The sequence below is a fragment of the Hermetia illucens genome, chromosome 1 (genome assembly GCF_905115235.1).
Source record: "Hermetia illucens chromosome 1, iHerIll2.2.curated.20191125, whole genome shotgun sequence".
Lineage (NCBI taxonomy): Eukaryota > Metazoa > Arthropoda > Insecta > Diptera > Stratiomyidae > Hermetia > Hermetia illucens.
This window is the reverse complement of record NC_051849.1, coordinates 101,881,528-101,904,527: the sequence shown is the minus strand read 5'-3', so window position 1 is coordinate 101,904,527 and position 23,000 is coordinate 101,881,528. Positions and strand designations below refer to the sequence as shown.

The 23,000-nt window shown below is 40.6% G+C and overlaps 1 protein-coding gene and 1 non-coding gene across 2 annotated transcripts in view; one reads left to right on the top strand and one right to left on the bottom strand.

Moving 5' to 3' along the window:
* LOC119646490 overlaps window positions 1–23,000 on the bottom strand; it is a 567,562-nt gene that overhangs the window by 457,084 nt on the left and 87,478 nt on the right. The gene's annotated exons all lie outside the window — the stretch shown is intronic.
* Window positions 19,249–19,369, top strand: LOC119647333. Its single transcript, XR_005248850.1, has one exon. It is a non-coding gene; the product is annotated as a U5 spliceosomal RNA (small nuclear RNA).

Genomic DNA, 23,000 nt, shown 5'->3' with positions numbered 1-23,000 from the left:
ATGGCACCGGTGCAGTACATCACCAGGCATAATGCTGTATGTAAGGTCATCCATCAAAACCTTGCATATAAGCATGGGCTGATCACGGGGACATGTCCGGTTTACCGATATGAGCCGCAAGCAGTACTTGATAGTTCTGCTTACAGCATGTATTGGGACCGGCAAGTTCTGACTGATCGCCATACCGCACACAACAAGCCTGACGTACTGCTAGTTGACAAGACGGGTCGCTCCGCGTATATTATTGATGTTGCTATCCCCCATAATAGCAACATTGAACGGAAATACGTGGAGAAGAAGGTGAACTATGAGCCATTGGCTCGTGAAATCAAAGAAATTTGGCGTCTCGAGCGGGTGGTTGTAGTTCCCATAATATTGTCAGCTACAGGTATTGTACCTAAATCCCTGACGGCTTCCCTTGATGTCCTGGGACTTTCGCACAGTCTGGTTCAAACCATGCAGAAGTACACCATTCTGCATACGTGCTCGATGTTGCGGGGGGTACTCGACGGATTCTCCCACTGACCTACCACCGGCCACCACCACCAGTGCCCTTTTAGTTTTTAAGTAGGTAGGGTCGTCCGAGCCTAAATGCTTGGCACTTAGTGCTAGTATTAGGTAAAATCCGGCATCTGCCGAGATTGTCATAACTCGGAAATAATTAGTTTTTAAGTAGGTAGGATCGTCCGAGCCTAAATGCTTGGCACTTAGTGCTAGTATTAGGTAAAATCCGGCATCTGCCGAGATTGTGATAACTCGGAAATAATACCATGTTGGATCAGGGCCTTGAAGTGCGTTAGAGCACTTCATTCAAGACCGTAACGGTACACTAGGAGACAATGTGGTCAGCATTGCGCTCGCCCGAGATTATTACCCTGATTTGACTCAGGTACTCATTCACAGCTGAGTCGACTGGTGTCCGACGTCAAATCACGATACAAATTCCACTGCCACCAATGAGATTTGAACCGCGACCTTCCGTACGACAGCCTTGCGCTCTAACCACTCAGCTATCCGAAGCGAAATCTCCAATATTGAGCTAAATTCAAACACATACACGGAGTTCAGGCAAATATTCCCGCGACTTGGAAAAACTGCCAGTCGTAACGACATTCTTTCACAAAACATATTTTTTCTCGAAAAAGCAAACAATCTACTCTCTCGACATTCTTAACCGAAGCTTTGAAGCTGAGGTCAATGCATCAATTAACTCCCTTCGATCTTCAGAGTCCTACAGCCAAACAGTCAGCCAGGCCGGACTATTCAAATACCCACTTCCCCAAAAACCTTTATTGATTCAATCCTGCGTATTAACTTCATAACTAAGATGATCGCAATGTTCATAAGGCGGAGCAAAAATAAAAAGTCGACCGGCCTTAATAATAATAATAATTCCTTAATAATAATTCCTTTCATAATCCTTAAAAAATGCCCTTCCTTTCAACATTATTCAACTACTGCTGAACACTCATTTCCCCTTAAGCTGAAAGTGGGCTCAGATCACACCCATCCCAAAAAAACGAAAATCCTCCCATCCCGGATAGCTATCGGCCCATCTCAACCCTTTCAACCTCTGCAAAAACATTTGAAGGGAACAATCAAATTAATTATAGATGTGCACTGCAATAGAAACAACTCTATCCAGGTCATTCAGTTGAACATGACCTCCTTGTCCTGAAAACCGACGTCTTGCTCGAAATTAGTAGCAAACACCTCCTTGACAAAAGGAAAGCTTTTCACTCCGTATGGCAATACGGACTCATTTATAAGCTAAACAACATATTTCACTTCCATCCACACCTTTGTAAACTAATATTTAGCTTTCTTGATGTGCAGCAATCTCAAGTAAAAGTTCAGCAGCAACTATTATACCCTTGAACCAATTCAACTGAAACCCCACAAGGGTCAGTCCTCTTCGCAATCCTTTTCTCACTTTTTATTGCGGATACCCCGAAATCTACTTCCACATAAAATTCTATCAAGATTTGGAGGATATGCCGACGGCCTCATCGTCTACACCACCACGACGGACATAGTAGGCGGCGGGCGGCATTATACCCCATTATCCACTTTAAGAAGCAAACCTTACCAAAAGTCAATATTTTCTGCCGCAAGCAGTTAATTCGACCCTAAATCGCTTTCGGCTTCATCTTCTGGACCGACATCTCTCCTTATCAGATGTAGAGGCTGCGCTTCAAGGAGAGGCAGTACGAAGTATATATCTAATCAGATATTCTACGAAGCCTGCAAAACACCACGCAACGACGCTGTCTTGACTAGATATGCGGTCAAATTCCTCAAAAATGTCAGTTACACTCTAAGAAGAAAACCTTCCCATTCTCACAAAATCTCCTTTCATACAGAAGTGATAACCGTCTTTTCGACAGAGAAGGTAGAGTAGTCCTCCACACAGGTCACCACTCCCACGTTAAATACGTTCCTCTACTCAAAAAAAGCGGCTCACACCGTTCATAACACATTTTCCCTTCCTAACTTATTTTCCATCCTTAGCCTCCCGTATCCCCCTATTTCAGAAGCACCGCCCAAATCGATTGCAGATTTTTGTTTAGCTTTCCTCCAGGTACCTATTTATCTACAATTAACAGAGTAATGAAATTTTGTTAGATTTATTTTCATAGTTTAAACCTGAGATTGCGTGATTAAGCATCTTTTAAATTATGATGTCCATATTTATTAATAAAATTTTTTTATTAATAATTGGAAAATGGTAATATGATCATTATCTTTGTTGTTGTTATTATTAATAGAAATTATGCATTTTTTTAAAGGTTGCTCCAATAATTTGTTCCTAGAGAATATGATCATATCGGATATCAAATGAAAGGGTCAATTAGTGCTTTTAGAAACTAACCCTGATTTTGATATCTGAGTAAATCTCAAATGTGCGCCCCAAAGAGTGAAGCAGGTTTTGTTCTCCAACCTACTCAACTAAAATATCTGAAAAAAATCAAGGTCACAGTCACAATTAGGGGGGTATATGTGACTTCCTTTAGACGGAACAAAGGAAATGTGAAGTGTTTTATCAAACGGTTGGAAGGATGAAACTAAAAAACCCAATTTTCTAAGAGCAAAATAAACAATAGCCTTCCGAATTTTTAAGAGCCTCATGTTTTTTTTCTGTTGTCCCTTTTTCCAAATTAAATTTTTCCAAAATGAAAACTCATTATATTCTAATTTTAGCTTATTTACGGTACTATTATCTATTTTGGGCACGTATATAGTATGTTCATACCGTAACTGCTTAGCACTTACCTTTGAGATCCTTAAGAAAGGATATGAAGAGCAGCTAGGTCAATGAAATTCAATTTGGTCTAACTACGAATATACAGTATATGTATTTGAATGGGGGAATACAAAGTTTGCATAATCGAGACTTCACGCAAGAAGTATTTGCTCATGTTTTCATCAGTTCCTAGTCAAGTAAATACAATAAACCCTCTCTGAAGTTGGCATCTCGCAGAAGTTCCCTATTGAGTTTATGCACTTATATGGATATGCAAATAGGAAAGGACTTATCTAATAATTACCAACGTTAGGTCTGGAAATATAATAATATTCTCTGCACTTGCTGTCGTATCCTGTTCGGAGTGGAAATGGGTAATCCAATACATCCCAGTGACAGGGTGTGACATCTGACCATCATTGGTGGAGCTTGCTCCTTCCATTTGCCATACATAAAGTTTTGAGAGTTCAAAATCATGGCGCCAAACAGATTTTCAGTTTTGAAATGTATAAATTTGTGCCCGCAATATATCAAACTTTGTTGTCTATTTCAGCTTCCCTCCTGCAAGGGTTTTGCGGCTTTGTGGAATCAACCCTGTCAATAGCAAATGATCTACCATGTTTGCGTTGTTTGTAATGTTGGGTCTGCTGCAGATATGGGTGGCTGCCTGTACAACAGTTTTAATGAGAATGAGTCGATTTCAAAGTATTCATTAGAACTCTGTCTCTCTTACCTCTTTCATTGGGCTAGACTGGGATAACATGAACTCCGACAGCCGACCAGGTATTAAGTTTAGAATATATGGATTCCAGGTACAAAAGCAAATATAATAGCCCGAACCGTTCCCATACTTAACATGAAAATTTTAATTGGTAAACTTAGACTTGTACTAGTTACCAAGCGGAGTTTGATATATATTCAATTCGTTATTGAATATTAGACCTTTGTGTAAATTTAGAAATTTAGTAATTTGTTCTATGAATATTCAATTCAGTTGGAATACGGCCCTGATTGTTTCTCAATACTTGAATATTGAACGTGTAATTTTATGATGTTTAAGAGTGAAGTACAGAATATATTGTCCTTTTTACTTGTTCTAACCACACTCCTATCCTCGAGGCTAGCATCAAATATTATTATTTATTGTTTGAGTTATACTAAAATACCATATTAATATACGTATGTATATGTAAGCTGACATGTTGCTGCAATTCAGATGTTTAGGGGTAGCGTGCTAACCTTTCGAATCAGATTCGGCAGGGAGATTCGTATCATAAACTGCATATAGGATCCCAGTTAGCTGAGCAGTAAATTGGTTAAACAAGTTAAGGCACAGAATAAAGGCGCCACAAACACAGAAACTAACATGACATCGGTAATTGAAGCTTCGACGTATAATGCGTAGTCTTCTTTTCTTCAGCCTTTGTCCCGTTCACAAGCGGGTGATCGGATACGCCATTAAGCTCTATCAAATGCCTGATCTGAATGCAATCTCAAAGCTTTTAAGTTCCCATCTAGTGTATCAAACCACCGTTGTTTCGGCCTGCCTTTTGGTCGTTTACCATCGACTTCGTTGTTCAGACCAATCTTGGCAATTCTCGTTAGCGCGAGTTTTGTTGGTGGGTAGCCGAACGGATAAAAAAAAAATAAAACTCCGCGTTTCACTGAAATAATGTAGTTTCTACTTTATTAACAAAACGTTTTTAATTTTTAAAATACAGATATCCCGTCGGACATAGTGACGGTCTTAGAGAGTTAATCGGACTACACCTGCTATGTATAATCAGACGTATTTATTCGTGTAAAGTGCTGATGTTAGCGTCTGCACTTTACACCTGCTTATTATGCTTACGATTGCATTTCCGGCATGTGCAGTTTTACTTGATCTAGGAGAATTTTGATTTCGTGTGAATTAATGGAACCGGATGTCTGGTTATACATAACTCGCGCGACCATACCATCGAAGACGCCTCCCTCGCAATTTTTCCACGATCCATGCAACTCAATATCGATCCCAAGTATCCTGGTCTCGAATGTGATCAAAACGTGTCACGCCACTAGTCACACGCAACATCTTCGTCTCCATCACCGCAAGACACTGTTCATTGTCTGCTATAGTCGGCCAACACTCAGAACCATAGAGAGCAACAGGACGAACGACATTGCGGTAAATTTTAGATTTAAGAGGTTCGTTGATACGTCCATCACAAAGAACACCAGTTGTGGAACGCGTTAATGCGTAAAGCAATTTCATAACGCAGTTCTCCATCGGCTGATAGCGTTGACCTGAGGTATTTAAATCGCTTAGTTCTGGACAGATCACTGCCGCTGGCAGTGATTGTATCTGTGTTATGGGGATGGGTCATCAAAAATTCAGTTTTGGTAAGGTTCAATCTGAGACCGTGTTGCATGAGACGATCATTCCATTTTTGGACAAGTTGCTCGAGATCATTTTTGCTATTGGATGCTAGGAAAACATCATCTGCCTAAAGCAATGTATAGGGCGCTGGACGTGAGATGTCCCGTGCAACGGTGACCATAACAAGGACAAACGGTTGTGGTGGGGAGGCGCTTCCTTGATGAACCTCGGCAGAGACACGAAGTGGTTTCGATACACCCGCCACACTTCGAGCTTTACTTTTCGGATCGTGCAATTGAACCCATCGCATGAGTTCTTCTGGTACTAAGTGCTGTCGTAGAGCATACAAAATGAGTTCGTGTGACACACGGTCAAATGCTTTCTGCACATCCAGAATGCAATGTAAAGTGCACGAAGTTTCTCATGGTGTTTAACCGTACGGCGTGTTTTGCGCCAGTAGTTGCGCAGTTCTTGACAAATCCGACTTGATTCACGATTATTTCAACGATTTCGCGAATAAAGTAACCGGATCGGTCGGTAATTTGAACATTCTGCTGCATTACCTTTTTTTTCCATGCTGGAATAGTGGTACTTTCTTGCCAGTCAGATGATGTTCTACCTTCCTGAATGACCCGATCGAAGATTCACGCAGCCACAGTTTTGGGTCCCAGTTCTTCGTTTTTTCAGAGCTCAGATGCGATGTCGTCAGGTCCTGTGGCTTTCCCCGATTTCGTTCGTGTTATTGCCTCCTCGACTTCAGTTGCGCTGACAGTTAGGTACTTGAGGGTTTTACGTGAGCACCTGTCTTGCGACTTAATCTCACGGTCTTCTTAAGACACGGATTGATTTTGTGACCACAATCAGAGCACCGCTGAGACAAGCAACAACGGTACTAGTCTATACCAAGTGCATGGCTTAGCATTCATACTGGTGGATGCAAGACATACCTAAATCTCTACCGAACTAAGGAAACGCAACACCACGCCGAGGCCCGAAGGTATCTTCTCGCTTGAGCATAACCACAACCCCCATGAAACTCCCACTAGAGGGTCTACCGCAAATAACCGAGCTGTACTCACATACAACGGGAGTTTACCCAAAGTATGAGAGTCCAGGAGCTATCCCGGCTCCCATGGTACCAGTATATCCCTGGTAAGGTTTCATGGCCAATTACCACTTCAGATGAGTCCCCGTGCGGACTCGGGTCTGATCGCCCTGAATAGGTGTTCTTGTTATTAACGCAACAGAAGTGTTCGACATCCTGTCTGTGTTGACCTTTTGGCAAGTCGATACAGATCTCTCCCGCCATCCCGAGTGTCCAGTTTATAGTAAAAATTTTTAAAATGGCCCGTTCGGCTGATAGCGATCGCTTCCCGTTTGGCATTCTTATAAATTTGCCAATTAGCAAGCGTTTTATCGTCGAGAAACTTGTGATGGAGGCGTTTTTTTTCACGGATCTTCAATTCAACATCGTCATTCCAAAGCTAAGTATCTCGGTTGATGTACCCCTTACTTGGCTTGATGAGCGCGAGGGTTTCTCCAGAGGCCGCTTTGTGGAGCGTGTCTTTCAGTGGATACCGCGATTCTTCCAATTCGTCGATAGGTGCGATAGTCTCATAGGTAACGGCTTTGCAATCAGCGACAATGGTAAAATGTCTGCGTCTTATGAGAATACAATCGATTTGCGTTTTACTATTCCCACTATAATATAATATCATAGTAATATACTATTATTAACTTAATTTTAGCAGGTATCGAAATGGAGAGTATTTTCAGGGCTGGGCACCGTATTGAGGCCGTTTTGCAATATTTTTCAAATTTTTCGGTTGGGTAGTTTCTGAGAGTAACTCCCCGGACTCCCCACTTTCCAATAAATATCAAAACTAATACTGGCTTCGAAAAGTAATAATAGAGACGTTTTATTTGATATCCAATATGACTGTATTTGGTGAAAGAACAATTTTCGCCCTCTTTTGGCATGTATGAGAACCCCCCCTTTCACTCAACATAGAAAGATGTAACTAACTTACTGCATGTATGGGAGTTCACAATTTCGTGTCATTTCTGAGAAAAGTGGGTGTGCCAGACAGACATTGAACCGATTTTAACAAGGTTTTGTTTTACAGACTCGTAACCGACTCATTGAACATCATGATTTTCATTCCATATTTATCTGGATTAGCACCAACATATCATCTCAAAAAGACAATAGAATCTAATAAATTTGAAGATGAAGTCCTAACAGATAACAGGGATTGGTACTAATTTATCCGGAAACTTTACGTGCATATTTTGAGATTTTATCCTAGAAGCGGAGAGGGAAACTTGAATCTGCTTAGACATATTATGCGTAGCTAAATGATAATATAAAGAGTAGGCCACAGATTCTAGTGAAGTTTTTTATAAACCGGGAAGGTATAGAGCTCCAATACTTGAGTTCCTGCAGGGTCATATTTGCATATGTAGCTTGAAGGATAACATTCCGCACTTTGACAATACCCCTTTCTTTTGTTAATTAGTATGTTAAACCACTTTTTCCAATAATGCACCGCCAAACGGTAGACGTCATGCTACAAAGGGACTTTTTACGAATTCTGCTTGTGTGATTGGACCAGGCCGGAACGTTTTCAAATTTTGCTGATGATGCTGTGGCCTTACCCGTGTTCTAGGGTAGTATCGAAGCCCTTCTTTTCCAACTTGGGAAATCAGAAACCCACCACATTTTCCATCTGCAGAAAGCGATAGAAAAACTGGGCCGAAACTTACAGCCGACGATAAAATCTGTGCAGGGTGGTTGGTAGCCAACGGAGCCTATTTGAATTTACAAAAACTGCTTCGCACGAAACGTCTCATTGTAGGGTCAAAGCTCTTCCTGTACAAGACAATTATCAGTCATTAGAAATATCTTCCGAAGAATTTTTGGCCCTCCACATGAAGATGGACGATTTTCTAGTCTATATAACAACGAAAATTATGATTGCTACCAACCCCGCTTGGTCGTGAATAAAATAGTCCGAAATAGTCCGGAAAATCTATGCTAGAAAAAGAAAACGTAGCAGACTCTGTCTCAGATGGAGCGATGGTGTAAGCCAGGACGCCAGATTGCTTCTAGGGATATGGAATTGGTGGACTTCAGCGCAAAACCGAGATGTCCGGATAACGTGCCTTTCATGATAGATTAATGAATGCTCTGTTTGCGGCTTGAACGAGAGCCAGAAGACAGATATTCTTGTCTTACTGATTTCATAGGTATACATGTAATCTTTTACCTTTGAGCTTGCTTCAACTTCATTATCCGTTTATAGTTCATCATTTTCTTCGCTATATGAAGGAAATCATCTGCCAGAATTTCTTTTTGTTCCACAGTATATTCCAAGCCAGCCATATCATGAAGAGGTGTACCCTGATGAAACAGAAACCAAGCCAGAATGACAACAGAGGGCCAAAAACTCTTCAACCGGGTAAAGCAAAACCGACTATGCACTGCCGAAATATACACGATCAACGGAGCAAAGCAAAACAACTTGAGAAAATTCTATGACGGTATTGAACAAACCACAAAAGCATTCAGGCTTCCTTTAGCCAGGGATAGGAGAATATCATGTCTTTCTGACAAGATGGGACATTTACCGAGAGTGGGTCAGAGCACATCTCCTTGTCAAAACTTACTTGCCGACGCCTTACCCATGGCAACAGACAACAGCATTCTGCCTGACACCCCAAGAACAGGCAGAAGGAGGAAGAAGGAAAATCGAAAATTAGCAAAAGAGGTTTACTGGAAAGTTTGAGTAAGATAGACAGTGGGAAGTCACCCGGATTGGATGCCGTTTTCCCACCACTCCAGAGAAGCCTAAAAATCATCTGAGGATCTCTTCTAAGGGTGACAAGGGGAGGCATAGTCGTTGGAAATAAACCATGGGAGGAGGCGGGCAAAAGCGATTTTCATTCCGAAAGCGAGCAAAAACGATCTTTTTCAGCGTAAAACTTTCGACCCAATTTGCTTGACATCATTTGTCGAGGTGATTTGGGGTTCTAACGGGTAATACCTTACGTTCATATAAACATGCTTACCGAGCAGGAGTTCAACTGAAGTTGCCTTGTGTCAGTTGACGGACGTATTACGCGTTGCTACATGAACTAAGGAAATAGAACCGTGTTGCGTTTTAGTACATCGAGGAGCTTTTGAAAACACATCGCATGCAAAGACAAGAGATGCTTTTACTCGCAATGGAGTTGGGAGTCGGCCTTCTGCACAGGCAACATGTTAGAGACCAATCAAGTAGAGGTACGCAAGCTTGCTCACCTAAGAGCCATTAGACTGCATTGCATTGAGATTAAAAGAGAAATAGTGGTCAGATATTTGGGAATTGCACTCAACGAAAAATTACTCTGAGAAACGCATGATGACCCCATATCAGGAAGAAAATCAGGTTGCACCCCGAAAATACTACGCTTATCAATAGTAAGTCCAATTATTGCCATTGGTGTGTAATCTGGGCGAATAGAATAGAATTTAAGTCAGCGGTCAGCGAGTTACACAAACGTCAAAGGTTAGCTTGTGTGTGTATCAATCTTCTTCATCTTCACATAAAGATGCGACGATGATGACTTTCAGAATATCAGCGAGGCAGATGACTGCTTAAATCGAAAGAAGATTAACATTCACTTGAGGCCGTAAACCGAATTACTCATACCAAGGGATAATCTGAAAATGAGATTTCATTTCAATAGCAAGTTTGGAACACAATTAACTAACTGGTCAAACTGGGAGAGCATCTCAATGACCTGCAGCTACTGATAGCCTGCTACACTGAAACCTACACCCATTTTCCGGACAGTGTTCAGCAAAATATATACTATAGTTAATATGCATACTATAATTTAAAATTAAAGGGGACAATAGTTCTTCTAGTATAAGAGTAATATCTCATTATCAAAGAGTAATCTCTTATCAAAATTATAATAAATCAAATCTGCTTCTTCCGTGTTCATTTATTGCACCCATCGGCGTCAATAGTATACTAAAGTAAATAGTATGACATATTAAATTCCTCTGCATAATGTAATAATAATAATAATCGCTGGCGCAACAATCCATATTACATCAGGACCTTGAAGTGGGTTAGAGTACTTCATTCAAGACCGTAACGGTACACTACAGGATTACAGCACCTTGTAAGAGGCAATGTGGTCCCCGAGACTATCACTCTGATTTGAGTCAGGAACTGATTCACAGCTGAGTCGACTGGTATTCGACGTCAAATTATGATAAAAATCCACTGCCACCAGTGGGATTTGCACCGTGACCTTCCGTATGACAGCCTTGTGCTGCAACCACTCAGCTATCCAGACATTAATGCATAATGTAGCTTTGAATAAATCGAACATCATAAACCGCAATATTGTCACCTATGAAATTGACAAAACATTTCATACCTGAAGCGCATAACATCAGGTTCCCAGTTTTTTAAGGTTTTGTGTGAAACAAAACCTTATTAGAATGGTGACGGTGTCTGTCTGTCCGTCTGTCCGTCTGTCTGTCTGTCTGTCTGTCTGTCTGTCTGTCTGTCTGTCTGTCACACCCGATTTATTCGGAAACGGCTAGACCGATTGTCACGAAAATTGATGAGAGTATGTAATCTGGTGATCCCTTTACATGCAGTAAGTGGCGCCATCTTGCGTTAAGTTTAAGGGGGGGCTCTCCGTACATGTGAATGGAGGGTGCAAATTTTTTTTTCACAGAATGTAGCCAAGTAGGGTATCAAATGAAAGGTCTCAATTAGTACTTTTCGAATCTGGTTCAATATTTGATATTAGATGAAACATAGGAGAGTCAGGGTTGAAAATATGACCCACAAAAAGTGTAACAGGTCTCGTTCTCAGAACCTATCCAACCGAAAAATCTGGAAAAAATCACAGTGGTGCATCTCTACGAAATCTAGGCCTCAAAATATATCCGGTTCCGATATATGCACAAATAAAGTTAATAATAGTATATTTCCACATTTTAGAAATTTACCTGGCACCCCCCTTATGTTCATCCCAGAAGTACAAAATTTGGCATGCGTGTAATGAAGAACATAATGCACAGTTTGGTCAAGTTTGAAGAAAATCCAACAATTATTAACTAAGTTATAGGGGGTGAAACTTTACAATTTTTTGTGAATTTCGTGCACTCTACAACCTGCATGACGTCATCATCACATATCAATTCGTCAATACCACAACGAAATGAGCTCTTATGAATTGGGTCGCAGAGAATTATTTTGTTTTAGTTTTTTAGTCACTTGTATATGAATATCAATTACTCCAACCAGACATGTGTGTATGTAGGTATATATGATAATATATGCGTGCTAATGAACTTTGCGGGTAGTGCCTAATTCAAATAGATATAAGAAGTAAATCGGAAATATGGGTACGATCAATTTATATACGTGCATATATGTGTACAGTATTCGGTAATAGGCAGTTTGTTTGTTTAGGGTGAGTGTGATATCTATGGCTGTAATATGTACGTATGTCTCGTAGTTTGGAAAAATATGAAGGATTATGTTGAATTTGTAGCTATATACGGACGGAAAAATGTGCGTTGAAGTTTCTCACCTAAGATGAACACAAAACCTTTATACCCGAAGCGCGAGCTTCCGGTATTCCGACTTGTTTACTGATTAGGCACATTTTCCTCTTCCGTCCATATCTCAGCTACTATCTTATAGACTTGCCTGCCAAGTTCAGTGCCTATTTCTTTTAGGAGCTGCTACTATACTACTAAGAATTTGCTTGATTACATCGGCATCAACATAGCTCCTTTTCGTATTTGATTTTCAGTGAGACTGTGTTTGATGTTTGCTCCTGAACAAGTGATAAATCTTTAACAGCCGGTTTCCAAACTGGAGTGGTAAGACCGCCTTTGGAAGTGATTCATAGTTTTTATATGACTGTCAATTTCTTTAAAGATTGGTGTACCGTTTTACTTATCTGACTAGTTTAGCAAATAGGAAAGTATTCCACCTCGAAAAGTTGAACATATATGATTTACTCGGCTAGGTACAAAGGAGTTTTTGATAAAACGCGAATTATTTGTCTAATTAAATGCATACTTGATTTGAGACGATTTAATCAAATACATCGATCCTACATTGCAGACAATTTTCCATTTTTACCGTGCTTTCTTTAGTAATAATAAATCCATATATAATAACTACTCTTCCACTGGTACACTTAAATCATGTGATGCTACTATAATGATAAGTGTCCTTGCAACTACTGCGAACGTAATAAAACTACGTTTCCGAAAACTCAGCATGTAATTTCAAACAACAACAACCAGAAGTAATGAAAAAAAGCCGAATTGACACCTTTCCCTATTATGTTGTTTCGCCAGCACATTCGCCTTAAGGCTTTCTAGACTAGGTTTTTTTCCTATATGTATAGAAAATCAACAAGAATAAATAGGAACGACGTGGGGTAAAATTAACCTGTAACTATAGAAAAACTGCGATGCAGTATTTTCTGAGATAAACACACAACAACAACCCAATGGAAGCTATATATTGGACAACCGCAATGTCCTGCTCTATTATTATACCTTTTTTAGGTCCTTGAGAGCATCATACACGTCGAACTTTTCTTCAAAAATACTTCGCTCAATACGTTTTATTGCCAAAGGACCATGGTGAAATTATGAAGAAGAGTATTGAAATCCACCTTTCCATTCAACCAAATGGTGAAGGTTGCGGTTAAGCTCAGATTGTTTTTATAGATTCTGCAAGGTATTCTATACCGGCAAAGTACCAATAAAAGATCATTAATCGATACTGTTTATTGCGGAAATTTTTAATGATTCCCGATAAAAACAAGTAAAATATATAATTTTTAACGGGAACTTCGAAAACCGTGTTGTTCAGGATTAGTTTTTTATTATGTTTTCGCTGGAATGTGTATTCAAATGCTCCAACGAACATCCCTCGGGTATCAAGAATAGCAATCAAATATAAATTCAGGTCACCGCAATTATGTGCGATCATGTACACATGTACGTTATGTGTCCCATCAGATTGAAGGATGATTGGAAGATAACTGTTTACCGTAGGAAGTTAAGAGTGCACTTGAGCTTTCTGCCTCATCAAATGCATTCTCTTGCACTATCACTAACTTAGTTTATAGACAATGTTCCAAATACGTTTAGAATGAACACTTTTTTGCAAAACTCCCTGCAGACAGGCATCATCCAATTGAATCCAAAAGTACTAGCTTGCATCAGATTGGAAAATCTAAGGGAGGAAATCATGCCACTTTATTCTGAACGCGAACGGAAACACTTGGAGAAAAGAAAATCTAGTTTAATTATAGCACAAAGTGGAGCAATGAAGAATGCTCCTCGAGCTTTCCTCTTCATTTCTCTTTCCTCTTGTTTTTGTTTTCCCAAGACACCAGCTTCAGTATCCTTGAAGATATTTTCAATTTCATGAAAATTCAGTTAAGACATTGAGTATCTTCTTGGGGTTCCATTGAATAATATCATCGTCGTCCTCCTCAACGTTCATCCTTATCATTCATCTGAACGATATCTCATAATTAGAAGACGAAAAGGGACCATATTCAAGGAGTCTACCCTAGTAGCGAACAGGAGGATGTTAAATGGAGTCGCAAGTCAGCATAAGGAACCGTGAACTAAGATCTTTTTACGCTAATAATAATGTTTTGAAGAATACTTAATTTTTCAAGTTCAACGTCAAAAATGGTTCCTATTGGCTCCATTTCGATGTGGCTTTAAGGTATATTTGCTGATCTACTCGAGCGAAAGATAATTCTACGTAGCTACTTTCGATATGAGTCGTCTGCCTGAACGCAAAATCTAGCATATACTTTTTTACTAAGTTCAAGTGGCCGGGGCATACCCACCTTAAAAGAAAGCTGTGAGAAGAATATTTTTTGAAAGATGTTGACAAAGATACTATCAAATCGTCATGAAACATCACAAAGTTGTTTATGTCAAATTATCTTTTGTGGTTAGGATGAATTCAATAAAATCTAAGAAAGGGACAAAATACATTTTGTGGGATAATGTGGGTTAACCAGATGTGATTAAGATTGATGTACTATATGTCTGGAAGAGAAATGTTCCTTTCAATACTTTCCCTTTGGAAGAAATGTAGTTCGCCGTTGATAGGCAAGGTATTCAGTATACATAAAAAAGATTTTCTTAACTTTGAAAAATTCAGATGTGTTTTCAAACGGGAAGATAAAGTGAATAAGAAAAATGCGACATTTAATTTTAGCTAGCTCAGTATAATTTAGTTCAATCAAGGGAACATTGGGCCTGGTACCCGACATTCATAAAGACTTGATGAAAAGTACTCCAACAAGAAGGTATGTCTTGCACTAGATTTGTATGTATTGTGTGAAAACAGCGGGATAAACGAGCGCATAACTAGACTCTTGAGGGGTTATATACAGGTACATATACACAGCTTCCGTTCATTGAATTATAAACGCTAATGCCAAGTTTCAACTATAAAACCAAAATTTTCAATAGAGGTTAACAAAATACGCCTTTATTACTTGAGTGATTGTTAAAGCCTAAAAGCTCTTTAGAGTACTTTGTCACCCCACGCTCCTTTTCAATTACAGCCCGTATGTGATCAGGTATACTGTGAATACTATATCTTATCACATCCTTACACCCTTAGCGCTTTGTTTCAAATTTGTAAGCATAATATTTCTACGCTGATATACCTTGCGTTTCAGACAAACCCAAGGATTCGAATTTAAGTTCGGACAATTGGGCTAAAGCAGCAAATCCAGATTCAAAGAATTTAGATAATTAATGCTAGCTCTGGATGTACGACAAGGTGTACCGTCTTGCATGAAAGTATATTCTGTAAGCGAAAGCTGCAGATATGGCACAAAGACATTTTGTATTACATTAACATACTGCCCAAATTACATTGTATCTTCAAAAAATTGTGTTGAATCAGGTCCTTTTTCAGGAATGCAGCTCGAAGCCATTATTGATGGTGGAATTTAAAACCTTCACCCCTCCTGCTCCGAACATAATTTGTTATCTCAGTCGCCATTTTCGTCACGAAAGAGGACCTACAAAAAATAAAAAAGCCTGCAATTGGAAAAACAACCGAGACGGCCAAAAACATACTTGGCCCCAGCCGCAAAAGGAGTCGGAACGGCTGGTCTGACGATGAATGTAAGGTAGCACGGAAGAATGCTACATACCGAGTATTGTTGCATTCTCAAAGAACGCGGGCACGCGCAGGGACTTATCACGAACTTCGTCGAGCGGAGAAGCGACTTCACAGACGGAAAAAGGAAGCCTGGGAAAACCAACAGGTCTGTGAACTATAAAAGTAGAGGGAGCAATCGCACCAGGCGCGCAAGTTTTACCAACAAGTCAGCAGTATGAAGCATTATACACCTCGATGTTCATCCTGCCGAGACAAAGAGGGAAATCTGATTTCCGACAGAATGGGCATATTGGAGAGATGGGTTGAATACTTTGATGAGCTATTGAACAACCAGAACATCGGCGAGTTGCACAAATACTGCCACCACCAAGTATAGGAGAAACAGTCCGTGCAATTCATCCGTGCTAAAAAATCATAAGTCGCCAGGAGCCGATGGAATTACAACCGAATTGGTTAAATATGGAGGCGACCAATTACACCAAGATGTGGAACAGAGAATTAATGCCAGACGACTGGCAACGAGGCATTGTCTGTCTCATACATAAAAAGAGAGATATCACACAGTGCAGCAATTATTGAGGTATCACGTTGCTAAGTACCATAAGTAAGATATTCTCCGCTATCTTGCTAGGCCAGGAAGCCCCATAAGCCCAGAACATCATTGGCCCATACCAAAGAGGCTTCACTCCAGACAAATCAGCAACAGATCAGATTTTCTCTCTGCGGCAAGCGATGGAAAAACTGTTGGAATAAGGACAACAGTGGCAGCATCTATTCATCGAGTTTAAAGCCGCCTATGATAACATAGCCAGGGTAAAACTGTACACGGCCATGAGAGAATTCGGTATACCGACGAAACTTATAAGACTGATTAGACTGAGCCTGACCAATGTGCGAGGCCAGATGAAAGCAGCAGGATCATTCTCAAGACCATTCGACATCAACAACGGTCTACGACAAGGGGATGCTCTATCATGCGTCCTCTTTAACCTAGTCCTCGAGAAAATGATCCGTGATGCTGAGGTAAACGCAAGAAGTACGATCCTCTTTAAGTCCGCCCAACTACTGGCCTAAGGTGACGATATCGACATAATGGGAAGAAGCACCCGAGACGTACACACTGCCTTCATCCAGATCGAGCAGGCGACGATTAGCGCGAGATCTTCGACTGCACATCAATGAAGGCAAGACAAAGTATATGGTGGCAACGTCAGCACCGAAAACCAACCAATCAATAACATCAAACCGCACTGGTCAAACGGGAAGAATAAAGATAGGAGAATACAACTTTGAGACCGTTGATAATTTCTCCTATCTAGGGTCGAAAATCACAATCGATAACAACTTCGATGAGGAAATCCGCGCACGGTTGTTGCCAGCCAACAGAACATATTCCAGCTTACAAAGACTGTTCCGCTCGAAAGGTCTCACAATAGGGTCAGAGGTCTTACTGTACAAGACTATGATCTTGCCGGTCCTCATGTATTCTTCGGAGACTTGGGTTCTTAGCAAGAAAAGTTGCGAACTCTTGGCCGCATTCGAGAGAAGAATCCTCCGAAGAATTTTTGACCACTTACATGAGGATCGACGATTCCGTAGCCTACATAACGACGAAATCTATAAGACATACCATGACCGTCCGGTTGTGGATAAAATCCGGCTCAATAGGTTGCGGTGGGCGAATCACTTAATCCGTATGGATGAGGATGATCCCAACCGGAAAGTCTATAAGTTCAATATCTATGGTAGAAAAAAAAGACGAGGCAGACCCTGCCTGAGATGGAGCGATGGCGTAGGCCAGGACGCCAGACATCTTTTAGGGATGTCGAATTATTGGACCTCGGCGCAAAAGCGGGATGTCTGGAGTTCCTCATTAAGGCAGGCCTAGAGCGGATACCATTGTAATGATGATGATGATATTTAAGGCAATCGTTGCATAAATTGGCTTTGCCTCTTTCAAAAGGGACACAATTTACATATTCTGAACTTAACTTCCCGATTTTGAATAAAAAAAACCACAAAAACATAATATTAATGAAAATAATCGGCTAGCTTAAAATATGACTTTGAACAGAATGAAGCGACTGTCGGATAAATGACAGTTCTAATTTTATTTTAACGTTTCAAACTTGGTAATGGAAGAAAAAACGAAGGTGACAACATATTTTGATTTTTTTGTCATTCAAAAAGCGACTAATTTAGTAAATTTTCTCAAAAAAGTCGTTGGACATGTACCGTATACACATAATCTGTTCGCGTTGTTATTTTTAAGGTTACTGTCTGTCAGTCGGTCTCTCTGCCACCCGCATTTTTCTCGGAGACGGTTGTAGCGATTCACACCAAATTTGGAGCTGTGGGAACTGTGAACGCTCACGCATACAGTGAGTTACATAATTCGACTTCGAATTTTTGAGGGGGGAGGCCCATACACACAAGAGGGGTTTACATTTTTTTCCATCAAATATTGTCATTTTGGGTATCAAATGAAAGGTCTTGGTTAGTACTTTCCGAAGCCGGTCTTAGTTCTGACATTAATTGGAAAGGTGGGGAGTACGGGGGGGCGAAGGTGATCATTTATTTAAGGGACCCATTCTCAGAAACTACCCAAGCGAAAAGTTTGAAAAAAATCAAGAGATTGCCACTATGTGGTACCTAGGCTCCGAAATAGCTTCCATACCGATGTCTGCAAATATAAACAAATAAAATTAATAATATTATATTACTATAATTTTTAGTAATTGACTGCAAAACCCCCCTTAAGTTCATTCTAGCACCACGCAATGCTACGATATGGTATAACATAGAGTATGATCCTACAAAGTTTGGTAGAAATCGCACTATTACTAACAAAGTTATAATAGGTCAAAGTTGTCACCTCTTTGCAAATTCAAGACTGGGTGTGTATATTCTCACATAATATATGCATATATTACATGCTACATACTAATGAGACAAATGCATACTCAAATGTACTTATAAAAGAAAGACACAAACCTTTCATACCTGAAGCGTCCAGTTTCAGCGAGATTTTGTGTAAAACAAAAGAAGTCTACATCATACAGGAGATGCATCTCGCAGCGCATTAATTGAATTAATATGGTAGAAGAAAAGCACTGCACATGTTCGAAGTTATTTAATCACTTGCATGTGAGGAATTCTGCTCATTGTTTTAAGGGTTGGTGTCGCGTATATGGCGCATCCGATGGAAGAACATGCACAAGAAAAAATTTGGTCGTCATTGACACACGCGCCAGTTAACTACCTCGTACCTAACCCGCATATACCCCATCAAATTCCGTGCCACCTAGAAACTCGATTTGCTTCGCTTGTGTGTAATATTCATGGCTGAACCATCGGTTATTGTCCAGAAACTGCGATCTCAGTGGAAAATTTAACAGATGGTAGCCAGTAACTTAACGATTTGCTGATTGGATGATTGAACACTCTGGCTTCTCTTCAGTGTCGAATAAATATTCCGCATTTTACTAAAGACCTCCGTGGAGAGGAGCACTCAATTGAATCTAAACTAATTCAGTCAATTATTATGATATTGTCATAACTGTCGTGTCAATCTACCTCCCTCCCAATAACCCTAGCAGGAAATCCAACACGGCCTTTGGTAGGTTCCTCATTTTTTGTGAGAAGTATAGCAATGTGCTCATCACTGGAGATCTTAATGCTAGATCCAAAAACCTCGGTTACTACCTAAGTAATGGCAAAGGTATGAGATTGGAGGCTGCTGTCGTCAACTTCTCATTTAATCTTCTTAATAATGTGATACCCCCTTTTTTTAACACACCGTCTATGCCGTCAATGTTGACAGTGGAATCCGATTATGGATAAAATATCTAATAGTCACCACTCTAATTGTGCTAAATGTTTCTCCTAAATCTAAGACTGGTTCAAATAGGTTAAAGGCGCATTTCAGCTTACTTACACTTTGAAAAAGGAAATTGTAATGCAACAAAACCTTGCACTATTCACATGGGCCAGCCGAAGGGGAACTTAAATTGTACTTAAAATGGAAACTAATTGCGTATAGGCGATTCCGGGCTATATCTAGTATAGCAAATTTTCTCCTATTTCAGCAGATCAAGTCTGTGGAAGATGGTTGTTGTTGACTCGAAGCATAAGCGGAAGCGTTGACGTGAAATTTGGTCTGACTTATCTATGACGAAAGATGTTCTTCTGGAAATCCATGAAGGATACGCCCCTGATACGGATAATATCACTTATCAACCTGTACGCTAGTTGGCGCCGAAAACATTCTCTGCACTGCTAGCGGGGCTTAACCCTATCTGGTGCAGGTTGAGTCTTTCTGAGGGCTGATCTATTATTCGGGTGATACCCATCCCAACAACACTAAAGGAACCAGAACTTTTGACTAGTTATCGCCCTATTGCTCTCATTAATGTTTTTGCCAAACTGCTTAACTCCATGATCAAGGTTCGCATCAATAATTTCGTTCATGAATACAAAGTCCTGCCTGGTAATTGCTTCGCCTATTCGGCAGGCAAATCTACGTCTGCTTGCATCAATGGTATCCTTTTACACATTCCGATAGCAAAAGGTAAAAGTCGGCAGGTGTTGACTGTGGTGCTAGATGTGAAGAACGCCTATGAGCAGCTTGATCTGGCTACCCTTTAGGATCTAGTGTCACATTTCCGCTTTTCCGCTGAGATTGTTTTATGGCTGTCAAGGATGTCCAATCGAAGCCTACAACTAGGGCTGGATGGCGCTCAAGTTGGAAATGGCATTCGATAAGGATGAGTTTTAAGTCTAATGTTGTCGTCGTAATAAATGCTCTGATAGCCTTGAAATCTTCCAATATGCGGACGATTTTCTCATTTTGGCCACTGGAGACATTTGGTTATCGCCTTCCAAATGTTTGCAAAGGCAGGTAAATGCGTTTGTTGATGAATTCCGAAGATTGGGCCTACCAATCAACACAACCAAATCTCAATCTATATCCTTCAAGAGAAGCAGGGTAGCACCCCTGCAAATTAAAATTAATAATCTTACCCTTGCCGATGTCCATCACCTTTTTAGGCAGGGAGATAACGAGGACGAGTTCTGTCAGGGACCACTTGAACTCCATTATTCTTAAAACCGTAAAGACAGGCAGGTTGATTAATTTTTCAACTAGTCTTTCTTGGGGTATCACACCCCGTAAGGCCTTAAATGTCTATAGATCTGTGGTAAGGCCCATTATAGTGCATGCCGTTACGACCACTATGAATCCGGCAAAACATTTTGAAAACAAGCTCAACTCAATATCGTCTTGCACCCTGAGAAGGTGCTTGGGGCTGACCAGCACCACTCCACTGCACCAGATTTTTGCTTTGGCGAACGAACCGCCTCTCCTTTCAGAAGCGCCTCCTGGCAACGAAAGAACTTCTTAAATTAAAAGAAAGAAATCCCGAAACCTATCATTTGGTGTTTCAGAACCCGGATGCTGAAAATGGCGGTTCCTCAATCTAAACTCGTTTTGCAGCTTGTTTGGCAAATTCATATTATCCTATCTTATCATTTGGGGGCCATCTAAGACAGAGTCCAGGTAGCGGCCGCGTGTACCAGGACTATGGAGGGCCCTGGCGTCTGATGCTGCATTCATCCGCGGTGGGTCTGCTTGTGCGGTGGTTGGTCCGAATGGGACGAAAGTCTCACGTTTTTCCTTGGATATCATTTCGGTTTTGGCGACTGAACTTTTTGCCGTGCTTCAGGCCGGCAATATGGTTTTCAGGGTGGGTGAAGAGAAGCTTGCTATCATTACAGATGCTTTCCATTCTTATAAATTACTCACACAAACTACGCCATCGCATCACGTAGTTGGGAAAATACATGCCCTTACTTTTGACCCCCTTTTTAAGTCTTTAAAAGTTCTATGGTGCCCGACGCATGCGAGACACCCATTAAATGAACTCACCCACGTAGAGGCCCGTAAGGGCTTGGTTCCAATCCCACAAGTTTGGTCAAACCCTCCCCTGTAAATCCTCTGAAGGCAATTCAGGAACACTTCAACAGAGAGTGGAAGGATGACTTTTTGGCGATATCAAACAGTCATAATCCTAAAACATTAACGGTTAATACCTGTTAAGTTTGCAACAAGAGTCGAATCTGTTTGGGCAGGCTTGTAAGTGTGTCGACTAATTAAAAAAAATCAAACTTAATAAATTTATATTTGGCTGTTTGGGCCAAAACCGATAGTGTGTTTCTTTTAACATTTTTTAGCTGCACAACTAGTTTTAAACCTTCATTCTTCGCGTGATATTTCGGGTTGCTGTTCCACTCAGTAGCAGCATGCTCTTTCCGACCTCACCTTCTGTGCCAATAAAGACGGTCAATACTGGTACACTCTTTAGTGAGTTCTACTCTCCTAGAGGACAAACAATGCGTTCATTGCAAACTTGCTGGACGGTCGACAGCTTTTAAGCTGCCTCTATTGGGATTCATATTACAATTATCTGATCCAATTCTATTACCATATGATTCTTTTGAAGTTACAATGGATCTCTGGATGTGATTTCATAATTTTGGGGGCAAAGAGTTTGCTATGCTCTTTTCAGACCAACAAAATCATCCCAGTAAGTTTATTGTTTCTTACGCTGTATGGCGAGTCCTCGAAAATAAAGCTTCTTAAGATCACAGGTTTCAATTTCAGATACTGAGCAATCCGTTATGATGGTTCGATAGTAGTCACCAGTGCCACCTTCTGACCGGCCTGATTTTTGAAGGAATGTGGGCCGATGAGTCCACCGGCACATAAACGCCACCAACCCGTTGTTTTTGTTGCTGTAATACCTCTTGATATTCTTCAAATAGCTCATCAGTCTAAATACCTAATTTTGTTTATTAATTATTCATTGAGCCAGAAATGCACCGACGATGTGCACCACAAACACCTCTAAGTACAGGGAAAATCTAGATCTGCATGATTAACGAGCGGTTAAAGGGCAAGCGCATCGCAATCTGTAGCGATAGTCAAGCTGCATTGAGGGAATTGTGGAATTACTCTAGATACCTGGTCATTGTGGTAAAGAGGGAAATGAAATCTTGGATGCCTTCGCAAAAGAGGCTTCAACTTCCCACATGCTCGGACCGAAACCAGCAATTGGGGTTACAGTAGCATTAGTGCTATCAAAAACTGGGAACAAGCTTCCACAATGACAAGTGGCGGAGCCTTAATGCTGCT